Source organism: Cyprinus carpio, chromosome A14 (genome assembly GCF_018340385.1).
Source record: "Cyprinus carpio isolate SPL01 chromosome A14, ASM1834038v1, whole genome shotgun sequence".
In the NCBI taxonomy this organism is placed as follows: Eukaryota; Metazoa; Chordata; class Actinopteri; order Cypriniformes; family Cyprinidae; genus Cyprinus; species Cyprinus carpio.
Genome location: NC_056585.1, coordinates 21,261,450 through 21,287,385, shown reverse-complemented (window position 1 = coordinate 21,287,385; position 25,936 = coordinate 21,261,450). Strand labels below are relative to the sequence as shown.

Below are 25,936 nucleotides of genomic sequence, written 5' to 3'. Positions count from 1 at the left end.
TTAATTGAGTTGGCACTGTGATAGACTAGTGAAGATGAAGAGCTCGGCTTCTGTGTTTCGGTCTCCGTTCTCCTGAGGCTGAAGCTGCTCTTTCTCTATGCTGCCGTCGTTCCGCCTGGGCGGCCGCACACGTTTAAAGACAGCCATCTGAAGGAGGAGAGAAATCAAGATGGAACCATGGTCAATGATATTCGTATGCATAGTTCAATACCAAAACTTCCATCACTGATACAAATACCATTGGAAATTGGACTCTTCAGGCACTGAACATTAGTAAACCACAAAAGAGACAGAGATATTTTTTTTACATTTTACATAACTATTGAATAAGCCCCATACGCAAGTAATAGTCTCTTATTAGAGGTTAAAAATATACAAATGTAAATTAATATTTATAAATTAGCAACACTAATTCTGAAATCAATTAGTCTATGTTATTTGACTAAAGTTTACAGCTGTTCACCTTATGCATTGACAAAGATGAGCAGAGCCAGGAGCAGAAGTCCGGCCAGGACAGCCAGAGCCACCACCCATCCTGGGACAGGCTGAGGGTTCTCTGAATTCCAGATCACCTTCAGAGAGGCCTGCAGGACAGACATGCGTGATAATGACACTGACATCACACAACCCTCAGTCGTGATCAGTGAAGACAGTAAAAAACACTATATATTCAGTGCACAAATGTGTTCTTATTTGATTATGAATTTTTTTCGCTCGTGCATTGAAGCGGTTAACCATTCCACTCTTTCTGACCCAAGAAAATCCAAGTTATGTCCCCGTTACATTGATGATTATAGGAACTTACCGATGTCTTGCTAGTTGGGAGCTCAGAATAGAGATTTTTATATGGCATCTCTATGACACTGAAGGATGCTGAGGAGCGAAATTGTACGATTTGGTTTGGACTTTCAGCCTAAAAGGAAAGAAAACCACTGCTGTGTTTTAAATGTATTAGTATTTGTGCAGTGAAAACAGGATGTTAAAGATCCTGTTTAAGGCCTTGGCAATGTCATTCAAATTAATTGATTTTTAACCTTAAGAAACGTGCTCACGGCGAGGTCTGGAGTAAATAAATAGAATGGCACTCTGGCCTTTCTCCAGCCGGCCGACCCAACACTTAATCTCCTGACACTCCGCATTCCCACACTCCTGTGTGGATACACACAAACCATTGTACTCGCATTCACACATACTGGTGTAAAGGACAGTTTAAATGACACGTACTGACTGCACCTACTGGTGTGTAGAAAAGTAAAAACGGTTCCCATAAAAAATTATTTGATGGTTTTAATAACCATAATAATAGTTCATACATTTTATACATACACACTACTGTTTCTAAAATTTGTGTTTCTCTCTCCCTGAATTTCTGATTAAAATAAATGTAGACCTGGTGAGCATTTAGAAATGTCTTTAAAAAATTAGCAAACACAAATTCACTGAACAACTTTTGAACAGTGAAGTGTATATATTTCAAATTCAATATAAAACTGTTCCAAGTAACTTCACAGACAATTGTGGTCGTCAAATGGCAAGTGTTAAAGCTTTGAACAAACCAGAATCTCCAGGTTCTCTTCCCCTTGTTTGTCCTCCAGGTCTCTGCGGTGGACGCTGTGTCTGTTCCTCCCCTCAGCTCCGTCTCCGCTGGCAGAGGTCTCATTTTTTCAATAAATATGGGATTCTAGGTGAAAGCAAAAGCATAAGTTTATCCCTGGAGTATATAGATGAGATCCTAATTTTAAGCAATTTGTGAACAAAGTTTTTAAACCATCCATGTAACTAATTGGTCTGTCCACACTGTAAAAAAAAAATCCCATTTGTTGGATGTTACAAATATCACAGCCGAGTCAGAACACAGATGTTATTTAACATACAGCTTGCGTGGAGCGGGGTTTTGGTCCTGTTTACACCTTGTTATTAAACAACAGTCTTACATATAAATGTATACTTTGGATTGTGGGATACATACAGTGACGTTAAGCGGGTTGAGCTCCCTGTTTGAGCTGCAATTCATGTTTCCGTCCACTTCATGTGATGTAGAGCAGAGAGCCATTTTTGAATCTGTATGGCCACTGCACATCCAAAATGGCCTTACTGAAAGTACTGGGTCCTGTGTTCCTTAGCTAATGAGATAAATGATTACAGCAGAAAGAAAAAAAAAAATCAGAATGATGCACTGCTGAAGTTTAAAAAAATGTATAATTTCTTTGACTAATGATCTTCACTGCATTTTCTACCTCATAGATGTGCTGTACAAGAGGCCCAATATCATCCTCCAGAACGGATTCTCTTTTGGCTGCCAGTTAGCGATGGGTAAAAAACACCTGCTCTGGCGCAGACACCCTACACAGGATACGCAGATGAATCCACAGTGAAGATCGTTGTCTAGTAACAGCCAAGTGCTCAAGTTTTTTTTTTTTTTTTTTCATAATTAATTATTGACATTTAATCCATACTGTATCATTTTTTTTACTTTCTTAATTCACATTCTTGGTCATATTGTGCAAGTCATTCTAAAAAAGCTTGCCCTCTTAATCTAAATGTCATAACTTAAAAGTAAAATGTGTTCTAAATGGCATTCATGCTTATTTTAAATCTGTTTACATAATACATGTCACGCAATTTTGACAGAAATATGATTTAAATGATCATACCCTCTTAATTTCACTTTGGCCAGCACAGCAAGCTTTGTGACAACAGAGACCAAATTGCTGGTATTGTTGAACTGATTTGAGCTGGAAGCAAAGGGAATTATTATTTCCAATAGGTGGTGCTGTTGTTTTTAAAAACCTGATACATTTCATTAAATTACAGACAACATATCAAATATTACCATGGACCACTCTTTATGTTTCAGAAATGCACTACAATCACTGTGTAAAGGACAGGCGAAAGACATGAGGGTGTAAAAGATACAGGAAGCAAAGCAGGATGTTCTCACAGATGACGCAAAAAATAGCAGTTACCTATAATTAACACTCTACGAAAAAACCACTGGCAGTCAGCAGGAAACTGTAGCATTAGAAGCAAATGCTGTCTGAAGTTTTGACTGATTTAAATAAAAGACAGGAAGTGAAATAAACGTTTTACATTTGTTTTAAATGGCCCTCCTTGGGTTACTGATGGCTTACCAAACTCCATTTAATTAACACTGCACAAGCAAATCTATCAACTATATTATTGTAACATGCATTAAGTAAAATACCTCTGTATCTGCAAGTTAAACTTGACTTCTGTATCCTGTTCAGAAAGCTGGTGCACGCTGAAGCGCAATCCTGCTATTATCTACACAAACAACACCATTTTATAGAAAAAATATAATTTTTATGTTACAATAGCAACATTTAAAAAAAATAACTTTTGGTAAAAATAAAATATGCAGACACTTTAGTGTGGAAAGTCTGTTGGTCACCTTAGTTCCTCCTTTCATTGGGTTCCCGAGATCACAAACCACCACTCTGGTCTGATTCTCTTTCTTAAAGGCACAGGACAGTCTAGACAATGTCTGAGATACAGAAATAACAAATGGACCTTCAAACAATTCTAAATGATGTCACAGAACAGCATAGAAATATTATTGATAAATAAAAGTACTTTTGACTTGTCCCAAAACACTAAATTACACTAAATGGTCTTAATGAGGCAATGCGGTTATGTGTTATTGTAAGGTGTCCATGATACAGTGTAGTTATACATTTTTAAGTACTGAGTAATGTTAATTAACTACATGTACTTACTATATGGTTAGGTTTAAGATTAGGGTTTGGCTTAGCATTGCATTTTACTTGCATGTAATCATGCATAATTTGTTGTTATTATAATAGTAAGTACATGTAGCTTGTAACAAGGTCACTGTAAAAAAGAGAGTTAACGGCAATGCTTTCCAAAGCTTTTGAAAGCAATGTGCAGCATGTATTTTTTTTAAAGTGCTTAAATCAAATCTTCCTTTAGGTGATCTGACTACTGTCAAAAGTTACTTTTGCTTGTGTTTGCAAATGGAGCAACAAGTTACCAGTAAGATGTCACAGACATTGTCCATATTTTAAACCTGGAACATCTGTTAAATCAGCTCTTTTAATACAACATTAATTGTCTCGTTACAGAAGGTCACAGTAGGGAGGACAGTGCACTTTATGAGGTGTAGATGGGTCACTGCTCACCTCACTGTTACGCACAACCCCAATGAAATCTGCCTGAGATGGTAGGGTGACGGTAAGGTCGGCCTCATATGCCCCCTCTCCTCCATTCTCTGCTGTGACCTCTAGGGTCAGGGGGTTATCGTCACCTATGTAGATCTCTTTCTGGTCACTGGAGCACAAAACAACATCAAATGCACCAAGTTAATCTCCAGCTCCACACCACCAGACAGTGCAATGGAATTTAAGCCTGAGATGAACCAGTGACTCACCTCACAACAGACAGTTTTAAGTCTGGCTTGCAAATATTGTCTTCGCCACAATCCAGGAGTATGTGAGCCTGTAAATTCACAAGGGATTATAGGAAAATAAAGTGAGTTTTTATTTTTATCCAGTGCTGTTTAATGTTAATTGTTCGTGTTAATCAGCATGTAAGTCTTTGGTTAGTAGAAGATTTGATCTTTTGAGCAGCTTCTACACAATGTAACGTCTCGTTCAGGGTTCCCACAATTTAAGACCAATGAATTCTTACGGTTTTCCAATAGTTTGAGATAACTAGAAAAAAAAAAAAAAAAAAAAAAAAAAAAAAAACCCTATAAAAGTAAAATAATTCAAGTTAATTAAAAAAAAAAAAATGAATTTTTTAGACCAATTTGCAAATCGGCTTCACCAATTTCTTGAAAGTTTTCTCACAATGAAACATATTTCAGAACCCTGCATAAAAAAAGACTTATTAGCACATATTAGGATTTTAATTATATCCATGGCTTTTCTAAAGTAGAAAACATTAAAAAAATTCCCTGCTACTTTTAGTTTGTCCATGTCCTTGGGAAAAGATTTTAACACAATCATGTCAGCCATGTACACAGTATAAACCACTTTCATCTATTCCATCGTCATCCTTTCCTAGAGATGCCAAGATCTTTCCGGAATACACGAAAGATGCAACTCAGCCCATGACAGCCCCACCCAATGAGGAAACAAAGTGCTCATTCACTACCGCTCCAAAGTCTGAGGTCAGAAAGATTATTCTTTGAAGGAAATGTATACTTATCTATTAAACTGACGTATTGAACTGATAACTGATATCATAAATTTATGATTTGTTATGATACAGAAGATTTTGGTTTCTATTTCTAAGATTTTTTTTTTTATTTTGTATATGTAGTGCCCCTGTAAGCAGAGGTCTAGTGTGGGAAACAGCTGTACCTGCTTGTGACATTTGTAGGTGTAGACTGGTCAAGGATGGGCAACAGGCCGGTCTTATCTGCTGCTGCTTTGTAATTCAAGCTGTACTCCATAAAAACAGAAATGGGTGTGATCTTATCCCTGAATTCTGAGTCATCCTGTTAAGAGAGAGAGAGAGAGGTAGAGAGCCAAAAGTGGATGAAGAGAGAAATAGGGCCTCTAGTTCAATGAGCTCAAGGCTGGGGAATTTCAGTCCAGCTTACAAGCTCTACAACATGCTCTTTTATGTCCAAGAAAGAGAGCTTTGGCTTTCCAGGTCAAATCCTTCTTTAGCTCTGTAACACATTGTTCCTTTTTTGAAAACAAAATAACAGCATATTCCAGTGCCAAACATCTGGGCTATCTGCTTTAAGCACAGAGCAAACACATATTTGATGACATAAAGGCATGAGCACTTCTTCAGTTGGCCAAGTAAAACAAAACTACACTAAACTTTTTCACAGCCCAGTACTGGCAGGACCAGCAGAAGTGAATGAGTTACATAGGGATTCTTCTGTGTGTTCCTGTATCTCAACTGGTAGAGCATTACATCAGGAACACCTAGGCCACAGGTTTGATTTCCTATAAAATACATAACCTTGCAAGGACTGCAAAATGCTTTAGATAAAAACATCTGTCAAATAAATAAATGTGAATGGGTTTGCTCACTATTAAATAAGCCTGAAGCTCCTCGCAGGCTGGTCCCTGGCTGTTGGAGACGGTCATGTTCTTTGAATAATGAGACATCTTGTTATGGAGGAACAGCACCCGTTTGATGGCTCCCTTGTGTTTGAGACGATCCAGGGTCAGATCCACTTGGAAATCTGTGAATGAAAGGCCACGTTTTCATTTCAATTATAAAGGAGAGGAACTCAAATAGTAATACAAAGCACTAAATTCCGAAGGAATGAGAGAGCCAATTAAAATCCTCAAAAAAAAAAAATTTCCCCCTTAAAATAAAAAAGCACAATTTAAAGGAAACAAGCAAAAGAAATATAATCTGCAAATGAAACCGTTTAGAACACAAGCAGTCAACCCCGAAACCTTTAAACACAGTTATACCCCTGAATTTTTGTAAGCATTTAGCTGCTTTAAAGCCCTGGTTCAGTCTGTCTGGAGTAACCTGGGGTTAACGGTCTTGCTCAAAAGACACAATGGTTATGGTTCTTGGAGTTTCAGTATGGACCTTTTAGTTACAAGCACAGCTGCACTTAAAGGTGACAAATGAGCACCTGACTCTGAAAATATACTTCTAAAACTTCTCCTAAATTCTCCTTAAAGAACAGTCCACCCATGTCATTCCAAACCTGTATGACTTTCTTTCTTTTGAGTAAGACAAAAGAGGATATAAAAGAGACTGAAGTATATTGGAAACCAAGTAATACTAGACAACACTGACATACAATGACATACATGACAATTGCATGACAAACACTGAGCCATTTCTAAGAATTTCTTCTTTTATGTTCTACAGTAAAAAGAAAGCCACAGAGATCTGGAGTAACATGAGGATGAGTAAATTTATGGGTAAACAATAACCCACACTGACACATTAACAACAGTTCTTCAGTATTCTGAAACTTTCTCTGCCTAGTTATAGTGAGGTAAACAAGTAGGACAGAACTAGTGACTACATCTATTATACTATAATTCACCAACAGCAATCACACATTCTTTGTATAAGCACAGAAAAGCGTTGATACTCATTTCACATACATTTATTTGATGAAAAATACATTAAAACTGTAATGCTGTAAAATATTATTATACAAACCCGATTCCAAAAAAGTTGGGACACTGTACAAATTGTGAGTAAAAAAGGAATGGAATAATTTACAAATCTCATAAACTTATATTTTATTCACAATAGAATATAGATAACACATTTTTGAAATGTCATGCCAAATATTGGCTCATTTTGGATTTCATGAGAGCTACACATTCTAGAAAAGTTGGGACAGGTAGCAATAAGAGGCCAGAAATTTAAATGTACATATAAGGAACAGCTGGAGGACCAATTTGCAACTTATTAGGTCAATTGGCAACATGATTGGGTATAAAAAGAGCCTCTCAGAGTGGCAGTGTCTCTCAGAAGTCAAGATGGGATCGGGTTTGTAATTCAAAATAACTGTTTTCCATACATATTTGGATATATTTTTCTTCAGTGTCACGTCTTATCTGGATTTTGTTTTTGTTTTGTAGTCAGGGCACAGTGACATGGAGAGTTCACAAAGAAACATTGTTGAAAGATGAAGCAGTACTAGATCTGACCACAGCTGCATCACAAACTGTAATGATTTCATAATGCTTTGTCTGGAAGTTTTATTTTGATCATGTTGTCAAAACACTCATGCAATAGTGAGGGGGTGTTGACACTGTTTCCTATGCAATGGCATTAGCCAGTCATAACAGTGGCTGATTACTGTGAAGCCTTAAAGGACACGCCCCTTAAACCAGGTTATTTTAGGCCATGTCCACAGGTATTTTTTATATTTTTATAAATGCTATGAATCACTGTCAAGAGCATGCCAAGCCAACAGGTGGTGATATAATCTCAATTGTAAAGCCATGTTGGCCAATCAGAAGCCTGAAAAAGTTTCCAGTAGGTGGAGATAACAGTGCATGCTTCGACGTCACAAGCCAAAATCTCCGGTTTCGCTGTCTACACGATAACACTGCAACCGGAGTTTTTAAAAATATTCACCATGGCAGGAGTTTTCAAAAATGTTCGGTTTCAGTGACCTGGTGCTGCGTTTGCGTGTGGACCAATGGCAAACTGCACAGAAAAAGTGTCACGTCATCCTTGAGAAATAAATATGCTGATTTGCTACTCAAAAAACACTTCTTATTATTAGCAATAGAACAATGTCTTCACGGTCTCTTCTAATAAATGTTTTGTTGAAACTTGTAACTTGTAAATATAAATAAATGAAAATCTAACTGACCCCTAACTTTTCAACAGTAGTACATTCATACCTACTACATGTCCTACTCATAAGAAAACAACTAAACTGATACAGTTTATGCATTTCAGATCAATTTATGACAGGCCTTGCACCATACACACATCCGCACCTTAAGCTTGCATAACGGTTGCCATTAGCTCAACCAGAGCATAGGAGAACTTCAAAGCGCACAGAGAAATAATGAATTGGCATCATGGTCTGTGGTCTGTGAAGAGTGGGCTGTGGGTCTGGTAGCCATTACACCCCAGACTGTGAGATCCATGTGAAGACTTTGTGAGCGCCGGACGCTGGGCTTTTAACGGCTCTGCACCGTACGTCCGGCTCCAAACACACTGATGCCTGACACGTTGAGCTCTAGTTTCCCCCCGCAGCAGTGCTCATAACACACACCGCAACAGCAGGACTCCATTTACAGCCACCTAGTGCTCCTACTACGTGCAATAATAGGTTCCAACTTCCATTGCCCTGGATATTATACATTTGCATATATAAAGAAAAAGTACTTACGAAGAGAAGATGGCGCTCCCTTGCCATTTGCCTTCAGACAGTATTTCACAGTAAAGCTAAGGGAAAGAATTGAGTAGGATTACCATTATTTTCATGATATTCTCAATGCATAAGTCAACGCAAGCATCTTAAAGATTTTACTGATGATAAACTATATGTACGCTCATTTCTGCTTAAAGGGATCATGACATGAGAAATCAAATTTGCCTTGATCTTTTGGCATACAAGAGGTCTCTGTACCATTAAAACATCCTGCAAGTTTCATATCTTAAAACATTTCATATCTTAATAATCTTATCTGGATTTTGTTTTGTAGTCAGGGCACAGTGTCATGGAGAGTTCACAAAGAAACACTGTTGAAAGATGAAGCAGTACTAGATCTGACCACAGCTGCATCACAAACCATAAGTAAATGATTTCATAATGCTTTGTCTGGAAGTTTTATTTTGATCATGTTGTCAAAACACTCATGCAATAGTGAGGGGGTGTTGACACTGTTTCCTATGCAATGTCGTTAGCCAATCATAACAGTGGCTGATTACTGTGAAGCTTTAAAGGACACGCCCCTTAAATCAGGTCATTTTAGGCCATGTCCACACGTACACAGGTATTTTTTATATTTTTATAAATGCTATGAAGCACTGTCAAGAGCATGCCAAGCTAACAGGTGGTGATATAATCTCAACTCTAAAGCCATGTTGGCCAATCAGAATCCTGAGATAACAGTGCATGCTTCGATGTCACAAGCCAAAATCTCCGGTTTCGCTGTCTACACCGAAGTTTTTAAAAATCTTCACCCTGGCAGTAGTTTTCAAAAATGTTTCAGTGACCTGGTGCTGCGTTTGCATGTGGACTAATGGAAAACTGCATAGAAAAAACTGCGGATTTGAAAATACCACTAGAACAGTGTTATATATTTTGCTGACTTGTGTACTTAGATTATCCCAAATGTTTCAAAAAATGTTTAAATCCAGAGAAATAAGCAGTTTTAACTAGTGACATGGACCATGTCCGTAGTGTCATTGTGTCGCCTGCCAATGATGTCATAACCCCTTGATTTCCATTTTTTGTTTTGTAGAAAACATGGAAACATCAAAGACGCTTTAATATGTTGTGTTTTAATAGACCTGTGACAACCGCACAGAGTATCATTATAACAGAACTTTCAAATGTATCTAGTATGACAAAACAGCACTGCTTTTTTTCCCCCACATACGCACGACCAGAAGAAGCGGAAGCGGTTGACTGTGGCATTATAAAAGCTCTGCTGATTTCGAGCCTTGTGTTCCGCTCTTTCAGCAGCCTCGTTTCACTTCGACGGCTTTCAGCCTCACCCTGCTTCATTCTACTACGTTAATAAATCATCTGCTCATCCATGAACATGATTTCTGCCCAAATCCCGTCAGATTGCATCGGCTGTGGGGATGACCACAACTCCTATGATTCCAGACTCAGTCACAGCGTCATCAGACTTCTATGTTTGTTCTGAAAACGTCCTCTAGCAGTGAAAAAGTACATATTGTGCCTTTAAGAAATCAGTTCTTTAAATAGATGTTTCTAAACAGGAGCATATTCATGCAGGCCGATGCTTATGTTAATGTATTCTTGCACAAACAACTGTGGTTTTAACAGAAGCAAAATGTTACAAGTATAACAAACCTCAAAAAAAGAGAAATAAAAGACTTAGTGATATATTAGGGATATTCACAATATATCTGATATGATTTTATTGGTGATATAAGAGGCAACAAAATGATTATTGCAATGATTTTAATGCACTTCTTATTTGGAAATTACATTTCCATCATTACATGAAACAAATTGCACTATGTATGTTTGGTTGAAACTGCTGAAAAAACCTTGACTCACCAGGAAACTGTGGTGGGTGTACCAGGCAGGGTGCAGCTCTTGTCTTCAGGGTTTAAGATCTGTGGGCTGATATCTAGTGTGGTGTTCACGCTGATGACCGGACGAGCCCTAATAACACAACACAAGCAGGTATCATCAGTCTACCAATTCAGACAGATTCCTTATACTGTAAGATGGGTAGACAATCACAGAAAAATCATGAAAACACTAATTAAGTTTTTACATGATCATTTTAGTGTAGTTTTTGACTCCCTGACCCTTAGAATTGAACAGGCTATTTTTTGCTGTTGTACCTTTGGGACGTCTTTATGTAAATGGACTCTGTTATGATTGATTATCCTCATTGCATATGCCTAATTCACAGATCCATTAATGAGTACCCAGTCAGAGCTGTAGAATACTAAAAAAGCACTGATATTAATATGTGGTTGGTAATATTAGTATATTCAGGTCTGTGACAACAATACTGTGTGGGATTCAGAATCACCTATTTTTGCAGCTTCGTATCCATTTATGGTCTAGAGTTTAACACTGTATGACTTAACTTTTGCTCACTGTTTTTTAACTCTCAGAGCTTTATTGTGCAATAATGATGAGCTGACTGTACATTTTGGCTTACACAGTATGTGTAATACAATGTAAATCTAAGCCTGGTGGTCTTTCATGTACAAAAATAAATGATGGCAAATGTTTCACTGTGATTTTCTTTTTATACAGCCTATAACTGCTTTCGCTACTTCCACATAAAGCAAATTTAATACTGCTGAATTAAATGAGAATACCTTTAATAGCTTATCCGGCCCTGATCATAAAAGTCAATCAAACGCATGTGTGAGTTCAAAGGGAAGCATAAGCATTCTGTACCTGTACAGAACAGCTTTGTCAGCACCAAACACCCCAACAATCAGGTCTATAAGAGGAGAGAGTATGAGAGAATAGGAATGAATGGCAATATAAGAGTAAGAGAGAGGAAGTAACTTTGAATTTATGTGACTGTAATCGGTTAATTGCAAAAGACGTTAATTTGTAAAACAAAACTGATTGTTGAAATCTAACCAGGGTATCCATTCTGATCAACATCTGTGCCTCCGTTCATGGCGTAACCAAAGCTAGAAGGCATGGAAGCAGACGCCCATGTTCCTTCCAGAACTTGAGAGGCCACAGGATTGGGCCCTGTGGGGCGCCCGTTATGAATGTACACCAAGCCACGGTGGAACTGCCCACCATATGGGGCAGCAATGGCCACATCTGAGAAAAAACAAAAGGATTAAAAACAAAACCATTTTAAGTTATGGTTATTGAGTAACTGCCATGGACAGTACTGTGTTTGTATCAGCTTGTACAGTCTTTGCACAAAAAGCTCATAAGTCATGATTACTGTTGCACAATGAGGGAAGGAAGACAGGTGACAACAGCATCAGACCATCACAACAAATGAGTAAATATGTACTGTATGTTCATCAGTGTTGCATACTAGGTTGGGTCCTGAAAGAACAGCACAGCAATACAGAAAATATGTTAAAGAAAGACAAAATAGTACCATTATATCCATCCATGTTGAGGTCTCCCAGACTGCAGATGGAGCTTCCATATCGAGCATAGATCTCAGAACCAGTGAGTTTGATGACATTGTTGAAAGTGAAGCCACCTTTGCCTAGGTAGACATAGACCTGACCCACCTCCCTCAGCTTCCCATCTGAGCCACGGTCCATGAACAGAGGAGCTCCCACCAACAAATCCATCTTCCTGAAGGGGGAAATAAAATGTTTATTCGAACTGAAATGATCAACATAGGTTGTGTTTGGGATTTTGCGCTTATCAACCAGCATAAAACAGCTGGAAGATTCTTCTGAATAAATGCCAAACTTCCAAAGTGATTTTAATAAATGCACAGAATTAAAAAAAAGATAAGCTGATGAAAACTACCTCATAATAAAAACAGGACTTTTTTGAACAAAAATGGTCAACATGTTCAGGCAGAGAGCAACTTGTCAGGAAACATAGGGAACTTTATATTCACTGTTGCACAATGTTCAAACCTGAGCTCTTTTTTTGAAATAATGCCAATGAATGCTGTGCATATATTTAGACTAGGTTTACTTGGCCCAGTGTCATAAAAATGAATTGCTAACATGAATATAATTTAAAGCAGTGGTTCTCAACTGGCTTCTAAAAAACATTAAAATTAAAATGCCCAAAAACCTATGGTTTGCGTGAACGCACATAAAACTCTTTAATTAATCATTTTTCCACACCCTTTCTGTTGTTGATGAACAAGATGGACTCACTTGCCAAATAAATCACATGCCCTCTATTTATTCAGTCACATTCATACAGTAGGTCCAACCAATGAAATGCTTTGGGTGTCTTTGGAGGGTGGAAAAAAACCCCAAAGCAGTCATTTACTTTAACAAGAAAACACTTGAACAAATGATACGAGTCAGTGCTAGGAAGTGAAAAAGAATGTTTTGTTCACTTAAAAGATTTGTTCATAAGCAGTGATTCATTCATGAGCCACTAACAAAGAAAAGCTCCTAATAAGGATTCTGGCCTTAACAGACACCACTACATACACACACACAGATTAGGACACAGATATAGGATATATATATATATATATATATATATATATATATATATATATATATATATATATACGGTATATATACGGTAATTGAAAATTATAATGGCAATAGATGTATCATAGAGTTCAAGCTGCTCTAATTGATTTACTGCTGATGTCGTGTTGTTTACATTTAAATGAACTTCAACATTGTAGGTCTGTAACAGCAGCTTGTGTTGATATTTGAAATCAACAAACTATCTATGAAGCCTTGAAGCTGATCACACGTGCTGCAAGCTTTTCAACTCTACAGTTTGGTGAGTTTTATCAGTTTGTCAAATCTGTAAAGTGTTCCTCCAGGCATCTTCATGGAGCAGCATCACCCCAGAAGAAGCAGATCACACACCTGAGGGGATTCTTGGTGGAGGCCATCTCTTCCATTCAAGAGGCCTGGGAGCTTTCACAGCTGGCAGCTATAATCAGGTTAGATCACACCTACAGCTGCATCTCTGCCAAAGCTCACAGACCCAACAGACTGGAAGAGCGATACCTGAAAACCTGCTGTCTTTCCTGACATCCATCCAGCAGCCTCAGTCTCATCAGTGGACGAGTGTCTGGAGTCTCTGTGTTAGCAGGAAGATCCCATCTCCATCCACGGCTGCTGTGTGCAGGGCTACCAGGACATTTAACACTCTGTGAAGCCCATGATGAAGACACACTGCGGTCAACAGCGTCCCTACAGCCTTGAGCTGGGGCTGAAGATCAAGAAACGCCTGTGGGAGACGCTCAGCTGCCCTTCACTGCTGGAGACAGAGCAGCCAGACGGACGTGTCTTCATCACTGAGAGCTTCACAAGCAGCAAAAGCTTCACTCCATGAATCCACGTGAACATCAGTGAAGAACCTCTGCCTGAGCAACACTGAGTCATCACAGTGTCTCATGGAGCATCACACAGAGGGACCTAAGTTTGTAAATACTGTATATATTGTACATATAGTTATAGAGTAAGTTTATAGTTTTAGAGTAAGTTTTATTTTGTAGAGTAAGTTTTATTTTATACAGTAAGTAAGCACGTTGCTGTATTGTTGTTAAGATGTTTTTGGTGATTGTCAATGCAGTGTTTGTGGTCCTCTGTTGTTCATATTGGCTTTTAGTGCTTTGCTACATGGTTGTGGGGATGTTTTTGGTTGTTTTCTGTGTGTTGACTTGCATTTGCAAAGGATTTCTGCCCAGTTGTTAGCTTGTTGCGTTGCGTTTGCTGGCGTCCTCTGTTTGATTTTTATATGTGTTTCTATGTGGTTTTTAGGATGTTTTGAGTGTCTGGTTGACATGTAGTTGTTTTAAACAGTCAGGTTAAGGTCCCTCACACAGTTTGCAGCTTGACGTGCTGTGAGGGATTGTGTGCATCAGTGTGATGCTGGGAGCTACGCCACTGGTGCTTCACAACTATTGTAGGGTCACCCATAGTAGACAGGTCTTAGCTGAGATGCCAGACGAAGACACACCACCTGATTCTGGACAGCAGCAGACTGACCTGATGCTCCTGTCTTGCAGCAACAACAACAACAACAACAACAACACTAGAACATCATACTCCAGGTAAGAAAGCCTGTGTAACACTGTGTAATGTGCATCAATAATCAAAATGTATGTTAAGGTGCTCTGTGAAATTTGGGGGGCAAATTCCATTTATTCCAATATGAATCCATGCAATTTGGAGGTTTGTGCGAGGGCATAAACGTTCCCCATTCAGATTTCCCTCATGTTCAAGTTGGTCATGCAAATTCGCTGCGGTGACCAATGGAAAGTTTCTTGGTTTGAAATTGACTTCTGTGTGAGCAGAGCCTTATACTGTACATTGAAAATCAAAATTAGAAACTCAAAACAGTATTTAAAAAACAAAAAACTAATAAAGCTCAAAACTAATAACCCTCTTTTGTTGGTTTCCAAAGCATTGTTATGTGGTTAATGTAGTGAGAAAAAAACAACAATAAAAATACATATTTAATTTTTTTTTTTATCTCTAATGTCTCATTACATATTTTGAAAAATGGGTTTTGTGACATTTTTTTGAGTCACAGATTTTCAATGTATGGGTGGCAAAAAGTTGAAACATTCTTCAAAATATCTTCTTTGTGGTCAACAAAAGAAAGTTATACATTTTAAAACAACATGAGGTTGAGTAAATGATAAACAATTTAAATTTTTGACTAAAGTGTCAAAAAGTGACTAAAGTGACTAAACTTGATTCCCTGAAGGCCAGTTTAAAGCAACAAATACTGAATTCAGAATGCTCTGAACATAAAACTGATCTACAACCCATTGGGTCGTGTGGTTGTGGCTAGAAGGGATACAGCTACAGCTGGAAGTAACACAATTCTAATTCATCCATCCAATCTGGCAACATTTTTGAGATTTTGGTTCAAAGGACTTTGCCACAATGTAGGATGATTAGTTCAGTAGTTGTCCTCCTCATTGCCCATTTAACTTTTTTTTTTATTTTAATTTTTTATTTTACTTTCTTCCTGTCCATCTGGCGAGATTTTGCATCACTAAACCGGGCCACGCCATACCAGTTGTGAACCACTGATTTAAAGTATCCATTGCACATTGTTAAAAGAAAAGATTGTCAAAAATTTATAAGAAGAATAATCAACCCACATTGAGTAAAAAATCATCCAACAGCATGTGAGTGTAAAGCATTACTTACCTGTCATTATTGATATCAACAGCTGCTACAGAATGACCGAAGTAAGCAGCCATCTAGGTGGACAGAGAAAAAAAACAAATACAATTTAGACATGACTAGACTGGAGCTTTAGACTAAACACTGTTTTTAAGACAAACAAGACAAACAAAAACAGTAAAAATGTAAAACACTGGTCTACATAGAAGTTATTGGCCATAACATTCAAATCAACCAACATAATGTCAATGATACTACTACTACTACTATTACTAATATATCATTATCATGATTATCATTGGTATTGGCGGTGCACCCTACAGCATATCCATGTATATTCAGTTCTTGAGCTTATTGAAATCTCTGTTAAGCTCATGCTGACTTAAGCTTGATTAACTGTTAATGAATCATCCCTGAAGCAATCACAATCAGCCAAAAACACCTATTTTCCCTTCTTGCTCTCATGTGTTGGCTACACTGCTGTCAACAGGTTCCAGATGTTGGAATGGATTTAGGACATGAACTTGCTGCTCATAAACAAATGTTGAACATAACTGTGCCATGACCACAAGCACGGGCCTGTCATGTGACCTGAAGGCTGCTCACAGGCAAGACTGCTCTTATCCTGTCATTTACCATACATCACAATGTCTAACAAACACTTTTGTAATGCTCACCTGTGTGCCTGTGAAATTATACACAGACTCCATGTTCTTCCCATTAAAAATGTTGACCTAACAAGACAAAACCAGAGAGAGATTCATGCAAGCTGTTTCAAGAAGAGTTGCATCACTTTTATGGGTTCTCATCAGATTCCTAACCAAAAATAGTATAAAACTCACATAACCGAGAGCTTTCTCCCCTCTTGGAACTCCAGTGACATAATCTAGAGGCAGGAAGAATTAGAAATGAGTTGCAATGCACTACTTTAGTTTGCAATGCTATGAGGCTGGTATTCAGAGTAGGCCAGTATAAAGACCAGCTAAAACAATCCACAGACAACTTGTGGTTGTGGGGTGCTTAAAATTACACTACTGTTCAAACATTTGAGATCAGATTAGATTTTTTTATGTTTTTGAAAAAATCTGCATTTATTTGTTTAAAAATACAGTACTTTGAAATATTATTACCATTTAAAATAAAGTTTTCTATTTGAATGTATTTTAAAATGGAATTTATTCCTGTAATGCACAGCCATTACTCCAGTTTTCAGTGTCACCTCATGATCCTTCAGCAATCATTATAAATACACTGATCTGGTGCTCAAGAAAAATCAATTATAATTATCGATGTTGAAAACAGTTGTGCTGCATAATAATTTCTGAAAACTATATATTACACTTTTTTTGGAGGATTCTTTACAAAAGAACAGTATTTATTCCAAAAAGTGATCTTTTGTAACATTATTAATGTCTTTACATCATAATTGTTTAATTTAATGTGCCCTTACCAAATAAAAGTATTATTTATTTTTTATTTTTATATTTTTTACAAAACAATATCTAACCGATCACATCTATTTATCATTTCCAAAATATCAACCATGTAAAAATGATTAAATATCTTACCATCTTCACCATCATCATTAAAATCACCAATGGCCACAGAGTAACCTAAGAGCAAATCAAATGATGACATTAATATCTACACTCCACTGGCGATTGTTTACTTTGTATTTTCTGATCACTGCAACTTAAAGCACCTAAACATTCATTACTAACCTAATATTACAGCATGCTCTACTCCTGGTTTCCAGGTAACAGTGCACCACCACAAAACAAAACTACAACTTTAAGAAATATCAAAACAAAAGACGCAAACAGGCTTACCCAAATAACTATCATCATACTGAGCCCCAGCTGACTTGGTTGATAACTGGTTACCGTAAGGAGTAAAAAACTCCTTATTGTATCTGCTGATGACCTCAGTGATGTCATCTGAGATCAGCTGACCTAGAAAGACAATTAAACAGTTAGGAAAGCACAAATATGAAACACACAAATTAAATGAAGAGTGCAGGTAATAGAGATTTCTTCTGCCTGCATGTAATGTTCAGCAGACCAGAAAGATGTATTAACAAAATGTATTCTAAACAGTCACATTGTCTTCAGTCATGTAACATTACTATAAATATGGTTGCACCACATGCATTTTATTGTTTTTATGGTCTTTAATCTTAACTAGACTAATATAGACTCATCAGTGTTATAGGGAGTAAATAATTAAATGTTGTGATGCGACTAACTTCATTTTTCAGCAGTGTAACAGGAGCTCAGGTTGTTTAAAACAGTGTAGCTTTTTCAGCAGCAAGCAATTTTATTTTTATTTTTAACAGTATATTAACATGTTTTATGCTACATTTTATTGCTCACACAGCCTTACGACAGAGCAAGCTGATACAAGAATCAAACACACTCCCCTCAAGTCTAATTAAGTCTAATTTATTTCAGTGGCTACATTTCTTCAGTTTGTTCATTTAAATGTATCACTAAAAAAAGTTATACATTTTCTGAATAATAATAATAATAATAATAATAATTTGAGTAATAATAATAATTGAGTAATTGAGTAAAGTTCCCAGACATTTGTCACCTTTTTGTAGAAAAATAACTCATGAGGCTTAAATGATAATGTTGGAAATCATTAACAAATGTAAACAAAACAAAATAAAGACTTATTTCAAATCTATCCAAGGTTAGCTTAGGTCACTGTGTCATACATTTCTGAAAGCATTTTACTCTTAGCATGTTGTATAATTATCATACCATCAGAAAAGAGAGGCGCTCAGCTGTAAAACGAAAACAGAAAAAAGTTCCTTCAGTCTGTTCATTTAAATGTACTGCTAAAATAATTTAATTTTTTTTTTTTTTAATTTTGAAATAATATAAGATTACTTCAAATTACTAATTCATCAGCACAGTTCCCAAAGGTGCCCCACATTTTTTGCCTTTTTGTAGCAAAATTTAGTTACTGAGACATAATGCAGGGTGCAGATAATGCAGGAATTCACTCACAAAATGTAAACAAGAGAAAATAAGAAGTTCAAGTCTAACCAAGCTTACTATCAATCACACAATCACATTCACTTTTCTAAAAGCATTTTACTCTCAGCAGGCTGTATAATTACCATACCACCATGAAAAAGAGAGAAAAACTGGTTTTCACAAAAGGCTATTAGAAAGCTTTTAAACAGAACCTTTAAAAAGATCACTGCAGGTCATGAAAGATGTGTTAGAGATTAAATGCATTTTCTGGGCACGGTTCCTACTGTGACCCCACCCTATGAGGTCATAACAGAGCTGAGATTCAGTAAACAGTCATCTCAACATCGCACAGCGCAACACAAAACCTTTCAATGAAACAGCAGGCGCATCTTCACAGAGAGACAGCATATCATTCTGCATTATTTATTGACTCAAAAACATCCTCCCTCTCCTCTGAGCAGCATTTCTCTTGACAGCCGGGGACCAAAGACACATTTGTAAATTTAAACATGCATTGCCATTGTTGTGCAAACATTCACTGGCCAGTTTTGTGTGAATGCTATATCTGAAGACACAGCAGACATTCTTTAAGTCACAAAAAATCCTGACAGAGCACATTGTTGTTTCCCTTTTTTCCGTTATGCTTTTCAATGTCGAATTCACAGAGGGATAATAAAATAAACCAGTTTACCTTGCCAATAAAAGCTTCCTGGTCCTCCAATAACAACCCGATTCTTCTGAAGGAGAAATAAAAACTTTTTCATACATTCTGTACAAGTCTGGGCAAGAATAGGCAATAACATACACAGCAATGTAAAAGCAGCTATACATGAGTCCAAGACCCATTTTAGTGTCCACGCCAGATTTAATTTAGGAAAGTGATTTTATATACTTAAAAAGCATATTAAATGCAAATGTTTACAAAAATGATTCAAATACCTTTTGTGTAAATAAAATGTCAAAATATGGGTAAAATAATGTTTCATTGTCATTCAGCATAACAGATATTTTTATGTAAAAAAGAATCAACATACTTTTTCTGTAATATACATAAAAGAAAATATATAAGTGAATATATGAAATATATAAAAGAAAGTGATCATATTAAATGTTATTATATTTTCAATGATTAAAATCTAAAATATAATAATATATTTTTAGCATAAATTACAATTATTATATTTTAGATGACCTAGAGGTTTGAAGGATGGTGGCAAGGACTGGTAAAGATTTAAAATTACAATTAATTAGTTTTTTTAGGGCTGTATTGTGATCCTTAAATTGTCTTTTAATGTAATGTACTGATTCTTGTTGTAAATATGCCTGACAAAATATATATATTATATTCAGCATATAAACTACTGTTGCACAGAAGGGCACTGTACCCAAGTATCTAAATAACTAAAACAATTTCATCATTAATGTTGCAAAGAAAGAGCACACTCAATAAATAAAACATTTCATTAGAAAACAACAACAGACATAATGGGGTTTGATATGAGTTGTTTCTATATTCTGTTATATTGTAATTTTTAAAATTCTGACGTAATGAAAATAAAGTGTCCTAATATTTTTGGGGTTAAAATTGATATGAAATGTAACAAATAAATAAATAAATAAATAAATAAATAAATAAATAAATAAATAAATATATATATATATATATATATATATATATATATATATATATATATATATATATATATATATATATATATATATATATATATATTATATATTATATATATATATATATATATATATATATATAAAGAAGCAGATTTCTGTGAATTTCATACCTTCACAAAGTCAGCACTGAAACCTGCTTGACAAAATCCTTGTCCCTCAGGCGAGTTTGAGTCTGATGTAAAAATAAATAAATAAAACAAAATCATTCATATATTCACAAGCAGAAATCATTTTAAGGAAGTCTCCGAATGAAGAAAAAGGTAAGAAAAAGGAAGGCAAACTTTAGACAGAGGAACTGTCATAACCACATGCACACTGGCACATTGTCTGGTGAGAACTTAACTCACACATCTTAAAACCATGAGTGATAAGATGATGATACACTACTACAATATTCCATTAATCTTAGTTAAGACATTTCTGAGGGAGGCTACTAGATATGACCCAATAAGGGCATGAGCAGCCTGAGGTAAGGAGCGGTGATCATGTACATACTAGAGCGGCAGGGTGAATATTCCACAATGTTATTGCCTTTCTTCAGGTAACATGTCCCAACAGGCTCTCTCTCTGATAATCCATATGTGCTCCATTGGTAGAGAGGAGCACATGCCTGGAAAAAAAAATAAAAAAAGAGATGTGCAATTAAATACAAGAGTAGTAATCATGTTTTTCTGCAAATGTTGGACCATAAAACAAAAATATAATTGTTGCAGCAGTTTTTTTTTTTCTTTTTGAGCTCAGTAGTACAATCTATTTTCAGAGAAACTTTCACATTCTCCACAGACAGACTCACCAGAATATGGTCCCCAGAGGAACGCACAGTGGCCCCAAACCATTGATTTGACTTGAACTCCATTTGCTGTCCATTGGAATTCTTCCTGTCATCTGTGATAGAAAACGACAAGGGAAGGGAGAACGGGAAAGGAGGAGATGGAGGGAGGAATGGAAATATAAGTTACATCAGTTGATTAGAATCATCAGACTGTCATCATTTCCTTTGTAGTGTCTACACTGCTCTTTTCATCACTACAATCTCATCCACTGGCGTGTTCCTCAAATTATAACTGATTTCAAATGTCTGATTTCACAGAAGCATCAGAGTTCAAAAAGTTGAGTTGATACGCTGATATGAAACACTCTCTCATCTTGTTCATTACCAAACCATCTGAAGTTCAATCCAAGGTCAAGAAGAGAGTGACAGCTGAATCTATTCATGGCATGATAGAATTAAACCCTATACATTTTCTGCTATTAACAAGCAGAATGAATGTCTAGTGACAATAATAAGAGAAGTAGGCCCAGAGGGAACCTTTTTTTTGGTTTACAATTTCTGTGCTCATTTTAAGGGAATTTTGGATTTAAAAAATGATAAAACATGTAATGAAGCTCAGACTGCTAAAATCTGAATGGTAACTGAAAGCATAATCATATTAAGGAATGAATGATTTATGGAAAATGGAGAATGTAAGATTTTTTTCAGTGCTTCTGCAGAAAAGTCAGTGATTTGTCCATTATTACATTATTCTGACATCATTCGAATCATTTAAAGCACTCTTTTAGTTCTGTAATATTTACCCTAGGATTCCAAATTAATGCTCTTTCAACAATACACTGCAGTTGAAGGTTTTCCTAGTACTGCCGTGATCCTAGCACACACACACCCACACACACACATAACCAAAAAGATATTCCCTCCCTGTGGCTGGTTCATCTCAGCCACAGGACGCCTCAGCTGTTCGGCTGTCTGTGCTACTGAGCTGGGAATTTCCCAGTGTTTCTCATGGTCAACAGAGTCATACAGCCGGTCAAAAACACCCAGGCTTTACTAGAATTAAGCGCTTAATTATTGCCAAACAAAACAAAAGGGGAGCTGATGGTACTGCGACTCAATGGAAACACAGTTGTATAAGCATGCTGTAACAGCTCAGCATGAGTGTTGTTCCACACACAGTGTTTTCCATCTCATACTTCTGACATTTTTCTCTAATCTAGTCTTTTCCAGCTCCTCAAACAGTCAGCGGGTCAGCCAGCACAGAGAACACTATTGTAAAGCCACATCACTCACAGTAAAAACATGTCAGGACAGTTATGCTTTGGCAGCTGCTTAACAGAAAAATGTTTAAGCTTCTTTCTTGCAAAAGTGATTATTAAGAAACAAATTTAAACATTACTATACTGGAGTAAGTGCACTGAAAGAAAAATATAACATATCTTGCAGGTCAGTGGACAATATTGTGGCCCCAATAAGTATCCAGACACTTAAAGTGTTCACACAAAAATGATAACATATGTATAGCTTGGCAATCCACTAACTGTACTATTATCAGTAATTGAAAATAACATGTTAGCTCAGAGAAAAGGTCCAAAAATGTGTGCTATTCAAAATGAAAAAATAACTGAAGTACTAGTGAAATACTGAAGCTACAGTAATTCGTCATTAACAGCTGTTTCCACTTTCCATTTGGTTTGACATTTAATTTAAATCAATCAATGATTAAATCAATCAATCAATAAACAGCAATAACATTTATTTACTAAACCTATTTTGTCATTAACAACTGCACTGTAAAATGATTTTTTTTTTAAGTCTAAATTCCATTTAGTTGGATATTTAGCATAAATTAGAAAAGAAAAAAAAAATCCCGCAAAATATATTTAATTATATTATTATATACTTGATTTGTGTCTGCTTTCTTTGCCATGGGTGCACAGTATTCATTAAATCTACACTATACTTGGTTCTTTTTCCAAGAATTTATTTAAGGGTGAAAAGGACACAAAGACGAGTAGTTCAGCTGTTGGTGAGAACTCTAAGCATACTGAGATAATCCAACTGAAGACCTTTTTGTTCTTCTGGTAGTTCCTCTTCTAGCAATCCAGCTTGGCTGGCAGGGTAAATCAGGCCAGACTAGTCTATAACTGTCACTGAATGCCAATGAGATCTGGCACAAAAAACTGGTGCCTATATTCACCTCAGAGCAATGTAAGGCTGAACAAAGTCTTGTTAGTGTGAAGACTGTGTACATTTGCAAACTAGTTAGTAGGCCAGCACATGAATTTTGTGAATGGTAAAAAAAGGCCTTCTCTGTTGCAGGTCATTGCCAAGCATGTGAATTCAAAACAATCTGCAACAACAATCTTAAAATCCTAGATGAGCCTTGAAATGATCCCAGACTCCCTCGCCTGTTATTTCCCCCCCACCTATTGAAAATATTTAGAGCAAAGCTGATATATGACCCAATAAATCATTAAAAAGCCACAGGCTACTCAGAAGGTCCCTTAATAAATCTGACAAACCCAGCCTCTTCAACTAGCATGCAACGTGAATCAACAGACAGACAGGAAAAGCATTAAATAACAGCATGTTGGAGCAAAAATTGCACTATGATGACTGAAAACACAGTGCTGCATCTTACCAGTGCTGTCAAACTCAATCTGGGTGCATGAGCCACTTTTGTGCCAGGGACAGTTGAAGACAGCGCCCCTCTCAGTGACTGTTGATGGGGTTTGATCAGATGTGTTTGCCCTGGGTGCACCGACCAGTATGTTTAACCTGGAAGCACAGGGTAAAATGTGTTTTAATTGCTTTTGTTAAATACTAACGCTAAAACACAATAATAATAATAATAATAATAATAATTATTATATATATATATATATATATATATCTATATATATTATATATATATATATATATATATATATATATATATATATATATATATATATATATATATATATCACCTGGAGTTGAAACAAGGAAATCTGTCATTTTAATTACATAAGACTGAATAATTTTATTATACATTGTATATATTATGTATTACTATTATTAAAATCTATATATACATATTTAAGAAACTATACTAAACTTTACTGTGATGAAAATTGTTGTTAGTAATGTAATCTATTAAATTACTCTAATGTATTCTGACTACCTTTTGATTACTTTTAACCTAACTTTTTTTAGTCACATAGTTTTGAATGGGATTATAGTGTACCATATTCCTATAAAACAACGAGAAAAATAAATGTGTGTGTGTGTGTGTTTGTATATATTCCATTTTTTGTTATCAACAACAGGAAATGCATTAAACATTATGTCAATTCCCAAACTGGGTTGATTATGGGTTGTAACTGTAGTGGGTATGTGAATTGATGAGAGCCTAATTATTCATTAAAACATATTAAAATTAATATATTATTTAGAAATAAAACAAATCCAACTAAACAGAAATAGTTTATTTGTATATCTACATGTCAATGCCACCATTAACCGACATCGACACATATATGGTAAGATTTCAATAAAATTACAATAAAACCTATAAATGAAAAATCTTTTTATCATGCATTCAATAAAATACTAAATATATAATATGTATACATAGCTTTCACATAACAGTTCTACACACACACAACATACTGAGCTGTAAAACCATACAACCTTTTCACAACAGAATGTTCTCCCACTTTGTCAGCATTGTTAAATTTGTTAATAAATGTATATTTTAGAATTCTCATGCATATTTAAAAAGAATCATGCCTCAGTCTTTCTCCAAAAAAATTAAATAATACAACAACAAAAAATTCCTGCAGGCCCCTATGATACCCAAACTAGCGTACCGAAAGCTCACAAGGTTTACAAATGCAACTTATTTGACTCACTGTTTGTCATCAGGATTGAAGAAAGCCACGGAAAATCCAAAGTAACTTCCTGGAGGTCCAGCGAAAACCGTGGGTTTGCTAATGTCCAGATTAAAAGAAAGTGCTTGTTCAAAGTAGAAAAGAGCCACTAGAGCCCAAATCCAACAGCAGATGAGATGTTTGGCCATGTTTTGTATCTCAGTGTAGCGTGAGAGTAGATGGAGATCGCGCTGTTTGTGGGTGGACGTCTGAATCAGCAGCACAGATGATCGCCACTGATTCCGCGCTCCATAACAACAACACAGTCACTGCAACACTCACACTAACAATCCAGCCGAGATGTCCGTTACATCATTCCAGGCGGGACGCTGCAGTAAACGCCAGCCTGAGCTGTGAAATGGAAGCAATAGTCTAAAAGTAGGACACGGGACTGTTGTAGTCCTGCTCGGATGGAGCCGCGGGATGTCCCACTGCACAGGAAGTGAAAATAGACCAGCCTGCTGAAACGTCACGGTGACGTCACGAGAAACTTCCGCAGCGTTTCCCAGGGACTTAAATGGGCATTTGAGTGAACTGGTACACGTTTTAAATACCATTAAATCATTGTGATTCCAGGCAAGAAGAATCTGTTGTTTTATTAAAGTCTTTTGGTTCATTAGAAC

The 25,936-nt window shown here is 36.3% G+C and overlaps 1 pseudogene; it reads right to left on the bottom strand.

Moving 5' to 3' along the window:
* On the bottom strand, window positions 1-25,793 carry LOC109076848 (annotated as a pseudogene).
* Between the last annotated feature and the right edge of the window lie 143 nt (window positions 25,794-25,936).